Source organism: Myxine glutinosa, chromosome 9 (assembly GCF_964187855.1).
Source record: "Myxine glutinosa chromosome 9, kmMyxGlut1.1, whole genome shotgun sequence".
NCBI classification, from domain to species: domain Eukaryota; kingdom Metazoa; phylum Chordata; class Myxini; order Myxiniformes; family Myxinidae; genus Myxine; species Myxine glutinosa.
In genome coordinates, this window is record NC_136269.1 from 75,323,352 (window position 1) to 75,340,021 (window position 16,670).

A 16,670-nucleotide genomic window follows, 5' to 3' on the forward strand; every position below is an offset into this window, starting at 1 on the left:
TATGGTCTAACAGAAACAAACAACATTCAGGTTTTAAAGCTTTCTGACAATTGTAAACAAACTCATATTAATCTTCTATATTTTAATTCAGACGAAAATTCACATTATACATACATCAAAGATATTGCTAAATTAATAAAACCACAAGTCTGTAAGAGAACAAATAAAATATATATTTGTTTGCGTTGTCTTAACTTCTTCAATTCACAAGAAAGATTAGATAAACATTCAAATTATTGTGGCGAACATAAATCAACGGTAATCAATATGCCTAAAGAAGGCTCAAAGATCACATTCAAAGATGAAAATAAAAAGATCAAACATCCATTTGTTATATATGCTGATTTTGAAAGTATTTTAGAAAAAATTGATACTGCTTCTCCAGATCCAAAAGAATCATACACAAATAAATATCAAAAACATACTCCTTGTGGTTTTTGTTATTATATCAAATCATCCGTTGGTGATAAATATAACAAGTTAGAGATGTATAGAGGCTCAAATACCCCAGAGGAGTTTGTGAAACGACTAGAAAAAGACTGTGTTCGATTAACCAAGATAATGAGAGAAACCAATAAACCAATGTCCTTAACAAGTAAAGAAAAAAGGGAATTTATAAAAAACAATGTCTGTCATATTTGTGAGGAGAAAATTGGTAAAGGTCTAAAGGTTAGAGACCATTGTCATCTCACTGGTAAATATAGAGGTCTGGCTCATCAAAGTTGTAATATTAATTATCAACTCCCCTCTTTCATTCCTGTCTTTCTTCATAACAACGCTCATTATGATACACATCTATTTATCAAGGAACTCTCAAAGACTTCTGGAAGTATCTCAGCAATTCCAAACACGGATCAGAAATACATTTCATTCACAAAAACAATTCACACATCTCCTATTACTCATATCAGATTTCTTGATACATTTAAATTCATGGCAAGTCCATTGGTTAACTTGGTTCAAAATCTAAAAGAGTTTCCATGTCTTTCAGAGTATTTTTTAGATAAAGATTTTCTAACACAAAAGGGAATTTACCCCTATGACTCTATGGACTCATTTGAGAGATTCAATGAAACACAACTTCCTTCAAAAGAAAATTTCTATAACAAATTAAACAACAGTAATATATCTGATAAAGATTATGTACACGCACAAAATGTTTGGGAAAAATATAACATCAGGAATCTTGGCGAGTATCACGATTTGTATCTCAAAACTGATGTGCTTTTATTGGCCGATGTATTTGAAGCCTTTAGATCTGTTTGTCGCACTGGATATGGATTGGATCCTGCTCACTACTACACAGCACCTGGATTGGCCTGGAGTGCGATGTTGAAAATGACAAAACAAGATTTGGATTTGATAACCGATGTTGATATGCTTTTGATGATTGAAAAGGCAAAAAGAGGTGGAATTTCACAAGTCTGCTCGAGTAGATACGCAAAAGCAAATAACAAATATCTTCCAAATTATGATCCAACGAAAGAGAGTTCTTACTTGATGTACTATGACGCAAACAACCTGTATGGCTGGGCAATGTCTCAGGCTCTTCCTTATGGAAAACTTAGATGGGTAAAGGAAAAAGACTACAAAAACGTTTTACAAGATGTATGTATCTCTTCACAAAAAGAATTGGATGAAGAAAAAGTTGGTTATTATTTTGAAATTGATTTAAAATATCCAGAGGAACTCCATAACCTACACAAAGATCTCCCATTTGCTTGTGAGAAAGAAAGTCCAAAGAAAGAATGGTTGAGTGATTATCAACGATCGTTTGATATAGGTGAATCAACAGAAAAATTACTTACTACATTATATAACAAGAAAAATTATGTTCTACACCAAAGAAATTTGCGACAATATTTATCAAAAGGTCTAAGAGTAGAGAAGATCCATAGGGTTCTAAAGTTCAATCAAAGTCATTGGTTAAAGGGGTACATTGATTTTAATACACAAAGAAGAACAGAGTCAAAAACAGATTTTGAGAAAGACTTTTATAAATTGATGAATAATGCGGTCTTTGGTAAGACTATGGAGAATGTGAGGAAAAGACAAAATATCAGATTATCAACATCTTGGGAACAAGCATCAAAATTAATTAATAGACCGAGTTTTACTCGAGCTGAGGTCTTTACTGAGAACTTTTGTGCGATCCATTTGATTAAAGAGAGTATTGAAATGAACAAACCTATTTATATTGGGACAACAATTCTTGATTTATCAAAGTCATTAATGTATGATTACTTTTATAATAACTTGAGGAAGAAATATCAAAATGATGTTAATCTACTTTATATGGATACAGATAGTTTTATTTTGAAAATTAATACCAACGATGTTTATTCAGACATGAAAAGAGACATTAATATCTATGACACGAGTAATTACAGTCCAGAGAGTGAGTTGTTCTCTTCTAAAAATAAAAAGGTGATTGGAAAGTTCAAGGATGAATTAGGAGGAAATGTCATGAGTGAATTTGTGGGATTGAGGTCTAAGGCTTATGCTTATAAATACATTGTGAATAACGTTGAAAAAACTGATAAGAAATTAAAAGGTGTAAAGAAAAATGTCATTAAAGAAACAATAAACTTTAAGGATTATTATAACTGTTTAACAACAAAGAAAGAAGAGTTTAGAAAGATTAATGGAATAAGAAGTTATAAACATCAATTATATTCAGAAGAGGTGAATAAGAAAGCATTGGGGGCTTTTGATGATAAGAGGTTTATTTTAGAAAATGGAATTGATAGTCTCCCTTATGGTTATATAAGTATATAAGTGATAAGATATATATAAGTGATAAGATATATATAAGTGATAAGATATATATAAGTGATAAGATATACATAAGTGATAAGATATATATAAGTGATAAGTTAAAAAGGGGGGGTTGGGGATTTTAACGGGCTACTGCCGCCTTTTTTACTATTATATAAATGATAGAACCAAGTATCAACCAGACTAAAGAGTGGAGGTGTAATCAACCTTGGTATATAAATGGAAAACATAATGAATGTGAAAAATATCAAATAGGTATAATTGAAAAGGCAACTGGTAAAAAAATTCACAAAACAAATAAGAGAATTAATTTAAATACCGGTGAATTGGGTAAAAAAGATGGAAATATTTTTGAGTGGACGGAAAACTTTGATGGTTGTCAGGAAAATATATACTTTAATTTAAAAATGGTATGTGGCACTGGAGGTGCTCAAACAAGAACATTGAGGGAGGTTTACCATTTTATCTTAGCTCAGTTAAAATATCTTAATAAAGAACCAAACTCAATCATCTTTTTTGTTAATATATTAGATGGTGAAGAGAGTGGCAAGAGAATTAAATTATTTCCCACGCATAAACAAATATTTGTAGGGTCGTTGTTTGAGTGGGTTATATTCACCAGATGATATTAAGAGTAAAAGGTTAAAAGGTCCATAAGGTCAGAAGGATCACAGGTGTTTAAGTGGTCTAATGAATAAGGATAGCATGTCAAAAGGTTAGAAGGTTCGTAAAGAACAGGGTGAGAGAAATATAGGTGTTTAGGGTCAATGAGGGAGGGAAAGAATTAATATGGAAGTGAATGGGTCAAAGATTAATCTGCCAGATGATATGTAGAAGAAGGATGATAGGTCTATAAGAGAAAACAAATATTTGTAGTGTTTGAGTGGTCTAATGAACAACATTAAGGATAGGTACTACAGACAAAAGGTTCATAAAGATGAGGGTGGGAGAAATAGAGGTGTTTATGATTTTTGAAAAAGACAAGGGGGTAAATGACATTAGATAGGGATTTCCCATGTTAAACGGAGGTGTCCCAGAAGCAACATTATTACACTACTGATGTGGCTGTCAAGGAAAATATTGATTTATTGATTAATCATTTAATAAATTAACTCGTTGATTTATAAATGACTTATTTAATTAAAATTCCTGAGAGATACATCTTCGGATGAAATACTTGCAGATTGGTTATGCTATGAGCCAATTGATTAAGGAAAATATTTTGTGATGGCCATATTGGCAATTTCGTGGCCATATTCGTGGCAACTCAGTTAGTGCCACTGCACCTTTAAAATGCATCCCTGCGTTCATTTTTCGATCGATTGAGTTGAAATTTTGAACAATCGGATCTGGACTGTCGTTGTTAACGACTCTAGCACGCACTCGTCCAATCAGGATGGAGCGGTATGGTCCCCGGATCATCACTGCCCGCAGTTTTAATTAATTTTACTTTTTCTCTTGGTCATATAATTTTGAAGACATGCGTGTCATGATAGAGGAAATGTTTGTTCTGTTGAACGGAATAAATGTTGTTTATTTGTGTGGGAGTGTATTTTTGTGTATTTCTTGTGTATTTTGGATATATTTTCACGACTAATTCCAGTTAACATCCTGCAAAATTTGCTCGTTTGCTGGCCGAGTCGAAATTGCGTTGAGTTTCTATGGCATGCGCCATTAAAAGCGCTGTGTAATGGTTGAGCTCCTTTTATTTCGGTTTGGTCATGCGGATGAGCAAACAAAGTGACAAATGCTGCGGCTGGAGCAGTAGAAGCGATGTTTTTTTTAATGGAAACGATGTAATGAGTAATTAAAAGTGGGAGGGGGCAACACCACGCATACCTCTTTTAAGGTGTGTATAAACCCTGGAATATTTCAGCAATCAATACAATGCTGAAACTATGTAAGTTAAGTTAATGAGTAATTTACTGAGTAATTTAATGAGTAATTTAATGAGTAATTTAATGAGTAATTTAACGAATAATTTAATGAGTAATTTAATGAGTAATTTAATGAGTAATTTAACGAATAATTTAATGAGTAATTTAATGAGTAATTTAATGAGTAATTTAATAAGTAATTTAATAAGTAATTTAATGAGGAATTTAATGAGGAATTAAAAGTGGGAGGGGGCAACACCACGCATACCTCTTTTAAGGTGTGTATAAACCCTGGAATAAACGTGGGACGGGGCAACACCACGCATACCTCTTTTAAGGTATGTATAAACCCTGGAATATTTCAGCAATCAATACGATGCTGAAATGATGTAATTTACTGTGTAAGAGGGTCGACCTTGGGTTTGTTTGGGTTTGTTGTTTATTTTGTGGATGTGTATTTTTTGTGTATTTTGGATATATTTTCACGACTAATTCCAGTTAACATCCTGCAAAATTTGCTCGTTTTCTGGCTGAGTCGAAATTGCGTTGAGTTTCTATGGCATGCGCCATTAAAAGCGCTGTGTAATGGTTGAGCTCCCTTTATTTCGTTTTGGTCATGCGGATGAGCAAACAAAATGACGAATGCTGCGGCTGGAGCAGTGGAAGCGATTTTTGAATTGTTCAATGATTATTCGATATTGTTATGACTTATTGTCAATAGGTATACTGAGTGGCCATGAGGTAGCCTGTTGCTATGTACAGTTTTATTCTATTGTTGATTATACCACATAATTGTGGTGATAAAGGAAATGTTCGTTTAAATAGATGATTATGATATGACCATGACTATAAAATCATGATGATTATTATGAATGATATCATAGGGTTCAAATGCAGAATGATTGCATGAACTTGGGAAAGAACTTTCAAGCCCTATGGGATAAATTGGGTGTTACAAGCAATGGAGCTTCAAAATTTCGCATGATTGAAGGAATTTTACAGTCTTATTTCAGTAGTTTTACGAAATTTAAATTGCCAAGAGATTTTGGGTACTATTAAAGGAAAAAAATGATGAGATATTTTTTCCAATGAACTTTAATATCTGCCATCCATTTTGGCTGTCTCACGAATGAAGGATGAGTTGCCTTTAGTGGTTGCAAAGAAAATTTGTGGAGACCAGGCAAAATGGGGAAATATGTCAGATATGACCCGAGGACAGGACGGTGATTCATCAATTGACATGAGGTACGAACCAGAGGTGACGACCGATGAGTCGATCTCAGTCAATGGATGGACCTGTCCTGACATCATTGGGGAAAGGGCTTATGCAAGGAGTCATTCAAAATGATTAATTTGATTTATTGATGAATATTGATGAATTAATTGAAATTGAATAATTGATTGAATTGTTAATTGATTGAATCTAATTGATTGAATTTAATTGCATAAATTGAACTGAATAAATTGAATTGAATATATTGATTGTTTGATTGATGAAAATGCGGTCTCAAGAAAGAAGCTTTGATATCTTTGCGAGATATTATCAATGTGGAGACAACCTGGGAAAATTGAGCAAGGTGGTGAGTTTATATACAGATATGTATGTGCGGTTACCATTGTGTGATTTCCCCGTCAAACAGAGCGGACACCTGAGGATTCACCCACTTCATACTGACCCTCCGGCTCATCTGCAAATACTGATCTGTGAGATTGGATTGTGCAAAAGCCACAGCTGAGGGAGATTCTCTGGAAATCACCGTGCGAACAGGTGGAGAGATCCTTCCTGGAGGTACGAGTGAAGCTTTAGAGGAACCTGGAACAAGCTACAACACATCCAACGCTACTTTGATAAAAGGCAGAATGGGAAATGGAGCCTGCAAGAATACACAAGGACAACCAGAAATTCCACAAAAAGGTACTTGTACACATCATATGTACGACCGTTATGGTGCCGAAGCTATAAGGCAGGTCGAGAATTGGTATTTGTGGACAAAGGGACATGATGAGGAGTTTCCAAGAGATGGTACATTTGAGCGAAGTCGATTGGAAAGATTGGAACAAAGATTGAAAGCCAGGAAGAGACAGAATATAACGGTAGACTGGCTTGCATTCCATCTTTGGGATGGTGAATCCAGACAACGGGAACAGCAAGAACGGATAACGGATCTAGAACTTAAAATAAAAAGGATACAGGATACAGTGGAGGAGACAAATGCACAACTGCCCTCGAAATTAGGAATGAAAGTGACAGTTGTCCCATCAGATTTCCAGTTGTCTCCCCAAAAAGGACGGTACAGAGAATTTTTTCGTGTTTCAGGAGATAACGAGAGATTGCAGTGGCAACTCAGGGATGTAGAGATGCAGCCCAGCAATACAAGTGCACAGGTGCACAGATCAGACAACGACAGAAACCGGTGTTTCAAGTGTGGACGGATGGGACATTGGAAAAGAGGATGTCCGTATACCAAAAGGAAGACAAGTTAATAGGGTAAACCAAGATCAAGGGTACCAGTGCTGACCGATACCTCAGACAATGATTAGGCCTTCATTGCTGCAAATCCCAAATGATGATTGGCCTCAACAGATTCGATTACTGGACAAACATGAATAACTGTCAATGATTCTTGGGTCTGAAAAGTTTTCGGAGCAAGAATTATTCATTTTTTCTTTTGCTTGTAAGCAAATTAGTAATTAATTGATCACATGCCGAAATTGGATCTTTTATGTTGGGCACACAATTTTAAATTTACAAAGTTGGAACAATTGCTTTGCAAATTTTTGAAACTAAGTGACAAGAGTCACATGATGATCAGGTGGGAATTTCGGACTAGTGTTCCGCATTATTGATAGGTCAGTGGTCGACTGACATGCAAATGGGTGTGTAGTCAAATTTGGATAAATTATTGTGGGAACTGAAAGGGTAATTTCAATGTGACATCATAGGGGTTTTCTAAGAATAAGCTTTTGGTCCATTTGTGTATTAGCATTTCTAAAATTGAAGGACAAATTTTATGAAATTGAAATAAAATTGACACCCATCTTGATCTGTAAATAATAGTTCCAACGCAAACAAATACGCATAATGCAGGTGTGTGTGTATTTTTGTGTGTCAATGTTAGTGTTTTTATTGTTTTGTGTATCAATCTTACAAGATTGTTGACACCGACAGTGTGCCTGTCTGGAAATGGATAGTTTTATGTGGATGGGATTGAATATGCAGAGAATCCGTAAAATAAAATAGAAATAAAATTTGATTATGAACATTATCTCTTTTGTCAAGGGAGATGGAATATAAAGATTTGATGTGCTGGGTTATGAGCAGCTATTCATTCATAGTAAAATTGTGAGTAATTTGGGGATTCCATTTTGATAGAATTTATATGAGAATAACAGCTATTTATGGATATGAGCTTCATAAAAGGAAATGAGGGAGTACAAAATTATCCAAATTTGGGAGAGGTCTTACACTGACTTCCCAGAATACTCTGCTCATGGATTTATATATATATATATAAACTTGAATTTTATCAGCATATAAATTGTGCTGCATGTATGGATGTGTATTAGGCATAGATGATATGGGAAAATAGTAAAGAAAATCTTGCTGATTGGAACTATTGTGAGTTTTAAAACGGAATGCATTGTGCATCTTAAACCAAGGGGCAGACGTGAACGCGCTGTTACGTTATTTATACTCAGAACGCGCTGTTACATGTACCTGCAACATATTTGTTAATCTCGCACACCTATATTGGCATACTGGTGTCAGTAGTACTCACTGGGTGCATAGAAATGGATGAGCAACAGTTAAGGGGGTGTATTAAAACACTTACTTGGATACTTTCTACAAAAGTAGGGGTTTCAATAAGTGGTACCATACACATGGGATTCATCAAATTAAGTTTTGGAGTTCAAACAAAGTCACTGGTTAACAGATGGGAATGGATAGTAAATAAATTCTTCGATGCTGGGTAAATGAAGTGAGATATTACAAAGACTTATTAGAGCTATTGTTCTTCCTTGCAGCAGTGGGAGAAAATTTAGATCCAACATAATGAATCTATAAATGAATGTGATAGGGATAATATCCTCAATTTGTACTAATTATTTGATTGTGGGTAAAGGAATTAATTAATCGTAGTGGATTGTTAACAAGCAGCCTGAAATGTCCTGAGAGTGTGCATCCATGTAATCAGAAATCCCAGATTTGTTTTTACAAACAACATTTTGGTAGAGATCTTATGCGGACGAATACTTGCTTGGTAGATAAAAACGGTACTGCATGTTGGCAGCCACTTCAGTGGCCATTTAGGCCGAACAAATAGGAAAAAACTGTAATTGAATATGTAATTTACAGATGAGTATTTGGGAAGTAAAAAGGGAATTTATTGATTTGGGAGACATTTTTCGAAGGTTTATTAAAGTGTTGCAATATGACATTTGGCAAGGAAAATTATTGGATGGGAAAATTAGATCTGTTTATAAAATGAGTTTGTTGACCCATTGAAGTTAATTCTTTGAATTGTTGTTTAATTAGCATTTTGAGTTCAAATTGGAAATAGTTTGGTAGAGCTTTGGTTAAAACCTTTGGTTGCAGTGTTTTGGAACAAATTGATAAACCATAGGAGATTGATAAGAATAGAAAAAAAAAAAAATATGGACCCAAAATAGAAAGTTGGATTCATGCCCCTCATTGCAAACAAGGACATGGGGCTAAGGTGGACGATCCCACAGAAAATGAGGCTGCACCTAGCAGCCCAGCAGAACATTCAGTGGTAGATAAATGATAGTCGTGATTTACAGTCATTTGAATTACATTTTAACACCCCTTGCATTGTTAAACATTACATTTTCAACATGTGATATTCCTACTTGGGATAGTGACATTTATTTGCCTACATGACATACAATTACCTGCTGATATTAAAACAACATGAGTGAAAAATGTATCACAACTACACTCATGATCAGGGGATTGAGTTCAACCCCGGGAGATAGGGGGATCAGGGCAAGACAAATAATCTGATTATGTTACATATTAAGGGATTTTCTTTATTTACCTTTTAGGAAGCTTGTTAGTTTGGTATATAATGTTAAATGTCATCGACATATAACTATGTCATAGGTATGAATATATACAAGGAGTAGCAGACTTGTTTGTTGGTTTAGTAGTTATATTGGCAATTGTTTTAGTGGTGGCTTGCTTGAAAGCCTTAGTGACGGTGTGTTTGAATAAGGTAACCAACAACACGATGATAACGCATGAAGTGACAAATGAGGAAAGAAATGTGAAACCAGAAAAGGAAGACTTTTATGGCGACATAAACAGTAGAATTAAGATAATGGCATAACGACAATGTTATGAGTTGTGTCAATTACAATATCAGTGAACTCATATCACCACGAGTGACACACTGTTAGAAAAACAGAGGGAAAAGAAAAAGTGGAGAGGAATTATGGTAATAATACATTATGCTTAATTTGTTGGTTTGGGAAAATTGTTGTTGGGAATTAGATATTCCCGTTTGTGATTGTAATCATATACAATGCTATTCTTAGATTAGTAATAAAATACATACCTGATTGAATATTATTTGTGTGACGCATATAAATGAATATAACGTTTGTGTTAAGGGAAAAAACAACAAATTGTTGAATGTGAAACTGTCGGAAGATATACATGATTATGCTGATTTCATGGTAAGATGTACCCTATCTGATCCAGTGTGTGCGGAAAGCAGATTCAGATGTGACTGAGCATAAGGATAAGACGAGATCACAGTTTGGAGGGATTGCTAACGGAATTGGGAAGAAGGTCGAGAAAGAAAATTTGTGGCTAAAAAATGAAGTTAATCGTGGCATACACCCTCTTTCTCAAAGAATGATGAAGACATTCTCCCGTGTAACTTGGAGATGAATGCTTACCTTCACCAAGGAAATTTATGTGACCATTTGCCTGGATCACACTGAAACATATGAAAGAAAGGCGATCACTTACTCTTGTTCGAAGGCTTCGAACATTCACCACATCAGAAGTTGCAGGACAACGACATTTTACCTGCAACCTCTGTGAAATGCGGGGACATATGTTATTACTTCACCAACGTCCGGGGAACCAGCATGGAGCTGCAAAAAACGGCTGTGCCCTTGTCACAACAGCTGTGCACGATTCTGCTGGTTGCTCCTGGTAAGGACCATGAATGACCTGAACACCATGGTCCCAACATCATTGTGGATGCATCCGGCATCCCTGTTCCACATCTTGCTGGCCAATCAACGTCACACCAATACTTGCTGCCCACTCACAATGAGGGAGGAGGCAAGTCGACTACAACTGGGTGAAGGCCGTGTTCAGGAATTACTATGGTTTACAGCAAAAAGTGGCAAGAATGCTACAAGGAGAGCAGGGTCAGCCTATGACTCCGCAATGTTACCACAACAGCGAAATCCTACACGAAGTAGTGCAGGAGCTATGAAGACATTAGGAGAAAATGTTTCATACCAGGATTCAAACACAAGTGATCAGCCCTTCCTTTCAAACAAAGTCAACATTTGTGTGGAGGAAAACGTTTTTTGCCAGATGGTGCAGATGCTTTACAAAACTTGAAAATGAAGTGAAATTGTTGTATCTTGGTGATGGTGAAGTGTTGTTTTGAAAATATATTTGTGATGCAAATGCAATAGATTGAACGATATGGAAGGAGTCAATGACCAACGAAATGTTTTGTGATTCTTGCAGGATGACGGTGTATGCCCAAGGGAATTTGATTACCAAAGTGATTGATTATTTACTTATACTTGTAATGATGTTTACTTGTAGTGATTGATTATTTACTTATACTTGTAATGATGTTTACTTGTAGTGATTGCTTATTTACTTATATTGATGTTTAGATTAATGGTTAATATAAACAAAAAACAAAAAGATGAGGGAATTGTGGAAGTGTAACTCAGCGTAACTTATTAATTGGCACTGGTAACTTATTAATTAACCTGGTAACAAAGCAAATACATTTTACATGCAAACTCTGTGAAGGACGAGTTTGTAAATGAGTTAGGAATGTGCACGAACATGATAATCTCTTGAAACACCTGGTCACAGCCCCAGGCTGGAGCACCCCCCTATTGTTTGATAAATGGAACTCACAACAGGGGGGGCTAGCTGGCGCCAGGAAGGCGACCAGTAACGTCAGCGGAGAAGAGATTACGAGTTCAGCGGACAGAGGATTAAGTCGAGTTGGTCCATATAAGCGGGAGCTGCGGCTGGAGTCGAGTACTTGCTACGTGAAGCGCTGACCGAACGGGAGTGTCGGATGAACGAGAAGGACCAGCGAAAAGAGTTAACCTGATCCATTATATTATGCAGTATCATTTTGGTAATTGGATGAAGTGAATACAGTTTAATAAACTAGACCTTTTGTAACCTGTGTCCGGTCATTGGAGTCCTGTGAGTCCCCCACTACAAATTCCATGACATTTGGAACGGGAAGATGACGTAATCTGTTGCCAAATCCTTGACGCGAGGGTCGCGACTGTATTTTAAAGAGGTGACCAAGGTTACTCAATCGTCACCAAGGGGTGGACTACCACTCCAATGAATTCGACTTCAGGAAAATATGATGAAGAAGCAAAGCGACCACGCGACTTCATTAAATATTGCTAAAAGTGAAGTCAAAATAAGTTTTGAGCCAGGTAGGAGTCGAACCTACAATCTTCTGATTCGTAGTCAAACGCGTTATCCATTGCGCCACTGGCCCATGTGACTACTAGCTATCACTCCTACTGATATGTTTTAGTGCTGCAATAATGAGTGATCAACGTAAGGGGTCTCCGGTTGTCGCAGACGTGCACGTCCCTGAGCCACGCGCACAAAGGCCTCTGACAAGTACTCGGAATTGCAGCTGAACACAAATGAATGCACCAACTTTTCTGAACCCTGCTGGACTTCACATGACCTCTTTCTGAACCCTGCTGAACTTCACATGACCTCTATCTGAACCCTGCTGGACTTCACACGACCTCTATCTGAACCATGCTGGACTTCACATGACATATATCTGAACCCTGCTGGACTTCACATGACTCCTTTCTGAACCCTGCTGGACTTCACATGACCTCTATCTGAACCCTGCTGGACTTCACATGACCTCTTTCTGAACCCTGCTGGACCTACTGCGACCTCTTTCTGTACCCTGCTGGACCTCCTATGACCTCTTTCTGAACCCTGCTGAACCTCCTCTGACCTCTTTCTGAACCCTGATTGACCTCCTATGACCTCTTTCTGAACCCTGCTGAACCTCCTCTGACCTCTTTCTGAACCCTGCTTGACCTCCTACGACATCTTTCTGAACCCTGCTGGACTTCACATGACCTCTATCTGAACCCTGCTGGACTTCACATGACCTCTTTCTGAACCATGCTGGACCTACTGCGACCTCTTTCTGTACCCTGCTGGACCTCCTATGACCTCTTTCTGAACCCTGCTGAACCTCCTCTGACCTCTTTCTGAACCCTGCTTGACCTCCTACGACATCTTTCTGAACCCTGCTGGACTTCACATGACCGTGCCTTTTCACTGACGGTCTGCCAGTTTTCGTTGGTCGACGTTGCAGATCCCAGTGTTCTTCAGGAAGCATGGGCGAGCTTTCGCAGGCAGCCAGAACAAATGACAAATTCCTCCTCCAACCATATTTGAACGTTGGGCCTGGCCAGCAGGTTCGTGAAAGACTTGAGCCCAGCTTGACCCTCGTTCCGATGGCGGTGATACCTTGGGTTTCTCTGTTCCTCAAGGAAGTAGAACTAAAAAAGCAGGTTTGGAACGGGAAGATGACGTAATCTGTTGCCAAATCCTTGACGCGAGGGTCGCGACTGTATTTTAAAGAGGTGACCAAGGTTACTCAATCGTCACCAAGGGGTGGACTACCACTCCAATGAATTCGACTTCAGGAAAATATGTTGAAGAAGCAAAGCGACCACGCGACTTCATTAAATATTGCTAAAGTGGAGTCAAAATCAGTTTTGAGCCAGGTAGGAGTCGAACCTACAATCTTCTGATTCGTCGTCAGACGCGTTATCCATTGCGCCACTGGCCCATGTGACTACTAGCTATCACCTATCACTCCTACTGATATGTTTTAGTGCTGCAATAATGAGTGATCAACGTAAGGGGTCTCCGGCTGTCGCAGACGTGCACGTTCCTGAGCCACGCGCACAAAGGCCTCTGACAAGTACTCGGAATTGCAGCTGAACACAAATGAATGCACCAACTTTTCTGAACCCTGCTGGACTTCACATGACATATATCTGAACCCTGCTGGACTTCACATGACTCCTTTCTGAACCCTGCTGGACTTCACATGACCTCTATCTGAACCCTGCTGGACTTCACATGACCTCTTTCTGAACCCTGCTGGACCTACTGCGACCTCTTTCTGTACCCTGCTGGACCTCCTATGACCTCTTTCTGAACCCTGCTGAACCTCCTCTGACCTCTTTCTGAACCCTGCTTGACCTCCTACGACATCTTTCTGAACCCTGCTGGACTTCACATGACCGTGCCTTTTCACTGACGGTCTGCCAGTCTTCGTTGGTCGACGTTGCAGATCCCAGTGTACTTCAGGAAGCATGGGCGAGCTTTCGCAGGCAGCCGGAACAAATGACAAATTCCTCCTCCAACCATATTTGAACGTTGGGCCTGGCCAGCAGGTTCGTGAAAGACTTGAGCCCAGCTTGACCCTCGTTCCGATGGCGGTGATACCTTGGGTTTCTCTGTTCCTCAAGGAAGTAGAACTAAAAAAGCAGGTTTGGAACGGGAAGATGACGTAATCTGTTGCCAAATCCTTGACGCGAGGGTCGCGACTGTATTTTAAAGAGGTGACCAAAGTTACTCAATCGTCACCAAGGGGTGGACTACCACTCCAATGAATTCGACTTCAGGAAAATATGTTGAAGAAGCAAAGCGACCATGCGACTTCATTAAATATTGCTAAAAGTGAAGTCAAAATCAGTTTTGAGCCAGGTAGGAGTCGAACCTATAATCTTCTGATTCGTAATCAGACGCGTTATCCATTGCGCCACTGGCCCATGTGACTACTAGCTATCACTCCTACTGATATGTTTTAGTGCTGCAATAATGAGTGATCAACGGAAGGGGTCTCCGGTTGTCGCAGACGTGCACGTTCCTGAGCCACTCGCACAAAGGCCTCTGACAAGTACTCGGAATTGCAGCTGAACACAAATGAATGCACCAACTTTTCTGAACCCTGCTGGACTTCACATGACCTCTTTCTGAACCCTGCTGAACTTCACATGACCTCTATCTGAACCCTGCTGGACTTCACATGACCTCTTTCTGAACCCTGCTGGACCTACTGCGACCTCTTTCTGTACCCTGCTGGACCTCCTATGACCTCTTTCTGAACCCTGCTGAACCTCCTCTGACCTCTTTCTGAACCCTGCTTGACCTCCTACGACATCTTTCTGAACCCTGCTGGACTTCACATGACCGTGCCTTTTCACTGACGGTCTGCCAGTCTTCGTTGGTCGACGTTGCAGATCCCAGTGTACTTCAGGAAGCATGGGCGAGCTTTCGCAGGCAGCCGGAACAAATGACAAATTCCTCCTCCAACCATATTTGAACGTTGGGCCTGGCCAGCAGGTTCGTGAAAGACTTGAGCCCAGCTTGACCCTCGTTCCGATGGCGGTGATACCTTGGGTTTCTCTGTTCCTCAAGGAAGTAGAACTAAAAAAGCAGGTTTGGAACGGGAAGATGACGTAATCTGTTGCCAAATCCTTGACGCGAGGGTCGCGACTGTATTTTAAAGAGGTGACCAAGGTTACTCAATCGTCACCAAGGGGTGAACTACCACTCCAATGAATTCGACTTCAGGAAAATATGTTGAAGAAGCAAAGCGACCACGCGACTTCATTAAATATTGCTAAAAGTGAAGTCAAAATCAGTTTTGAGCCAGGTAGGAGTCGAACCTACAATCTTCTGATTCGTAGTCAGACGCGTTATCCATTGCGCCACTGGCCCATGTGACTACTAGCTATCACTCCTACTGATATGTTTTAGTGCTGCAATAATGAGTGATCAACGTAAGGGGTCTCCGGTTGTCGCAGACGTGCACGTTCCTGAGCCACGCGCACAAAGGCCTCTGACAAGTACTCGGAATTGCAGCTGAACACAAATGAATGCACCAACTTTTCTGAACCCTGCTGGACTTCACATGACCTCTTTCTGAACCCTGCTGAACTTCACATGACCTCTATCTGAACCCTGCTGGACTTCACACGACCTCTATCTGAACCATGCTGGACTTCACATGACATATATCTGAACCCTGCTGGACTTCACATGACTCCTTTCTGAACCCTGCTGGACTTCACATGACCTCTATCTGAACCCTGCTGGACTTCACATGACCTCTTTCTGAACCCTGCTGGACCTACTGCGACCTCTTTCTGTACCCTGCTGGACCTCCTATGACCTCTTTCTGAACCCTGCTGAACCTCCTCTGACCTCTTTCTGAACCCTGATTGACCTCCTATGACCTCTTTCTGAACCCTGCTGAACCTCCTCTGACCTCTTTCTGAACCCTGCTTGACCTCCTACGACATCTTTCTGAACCCTGCTGGACTTCACATGACCGTGCCTTTTCACTGACGGTCTGCCAGTCTTCGTTGGTCGACGTTGCAGATCCCAGTGTACTTCAGGAAGCATTGGCGAGCTTTCGCAGGCAGCCGGAACAAATGACAAATTCCTCCTCCAACCATATTTGAACGTTGGGCCTGGCCAGCAGGTTCGTGAAAGACTTGAGCCCAGCTTGACCCTCGTTCCGATGGCGGTGATACCTTGGGTTTCTCTGTTCCTCAAGGAAGTAGAACTAAAAAAGCAGGTTTGGAACGGGAAGATGACGTAATCTGTTGCCAAATCCTTGACGCGAGGGTCGCGACTGTATTTTAAAGAGGTGACCAAGGTTACTCAATCGTCACCAAGGGGTGGACTACCACTCC

The 16,670-nt window shown here is 39.3% G+C and overlaps 1 non-coding gene across 1 annotated transcript; it reads right to left on the reverse strand.

The window, feature by feature from the left end:
* Positions 1-15,617: 15,617 nt before the first annotated feature.
* Positions 15,618-15,690, reverse strand: TRNAR-ACG (transfer RNA arginine (anticodon ACG)). The gene has a single exon. It is a non-coding gene; the product is annotated as a tRNA-Arg (tRNA).
* Positions 15,691-16,670: the final 980 nt, after the last annotated feature.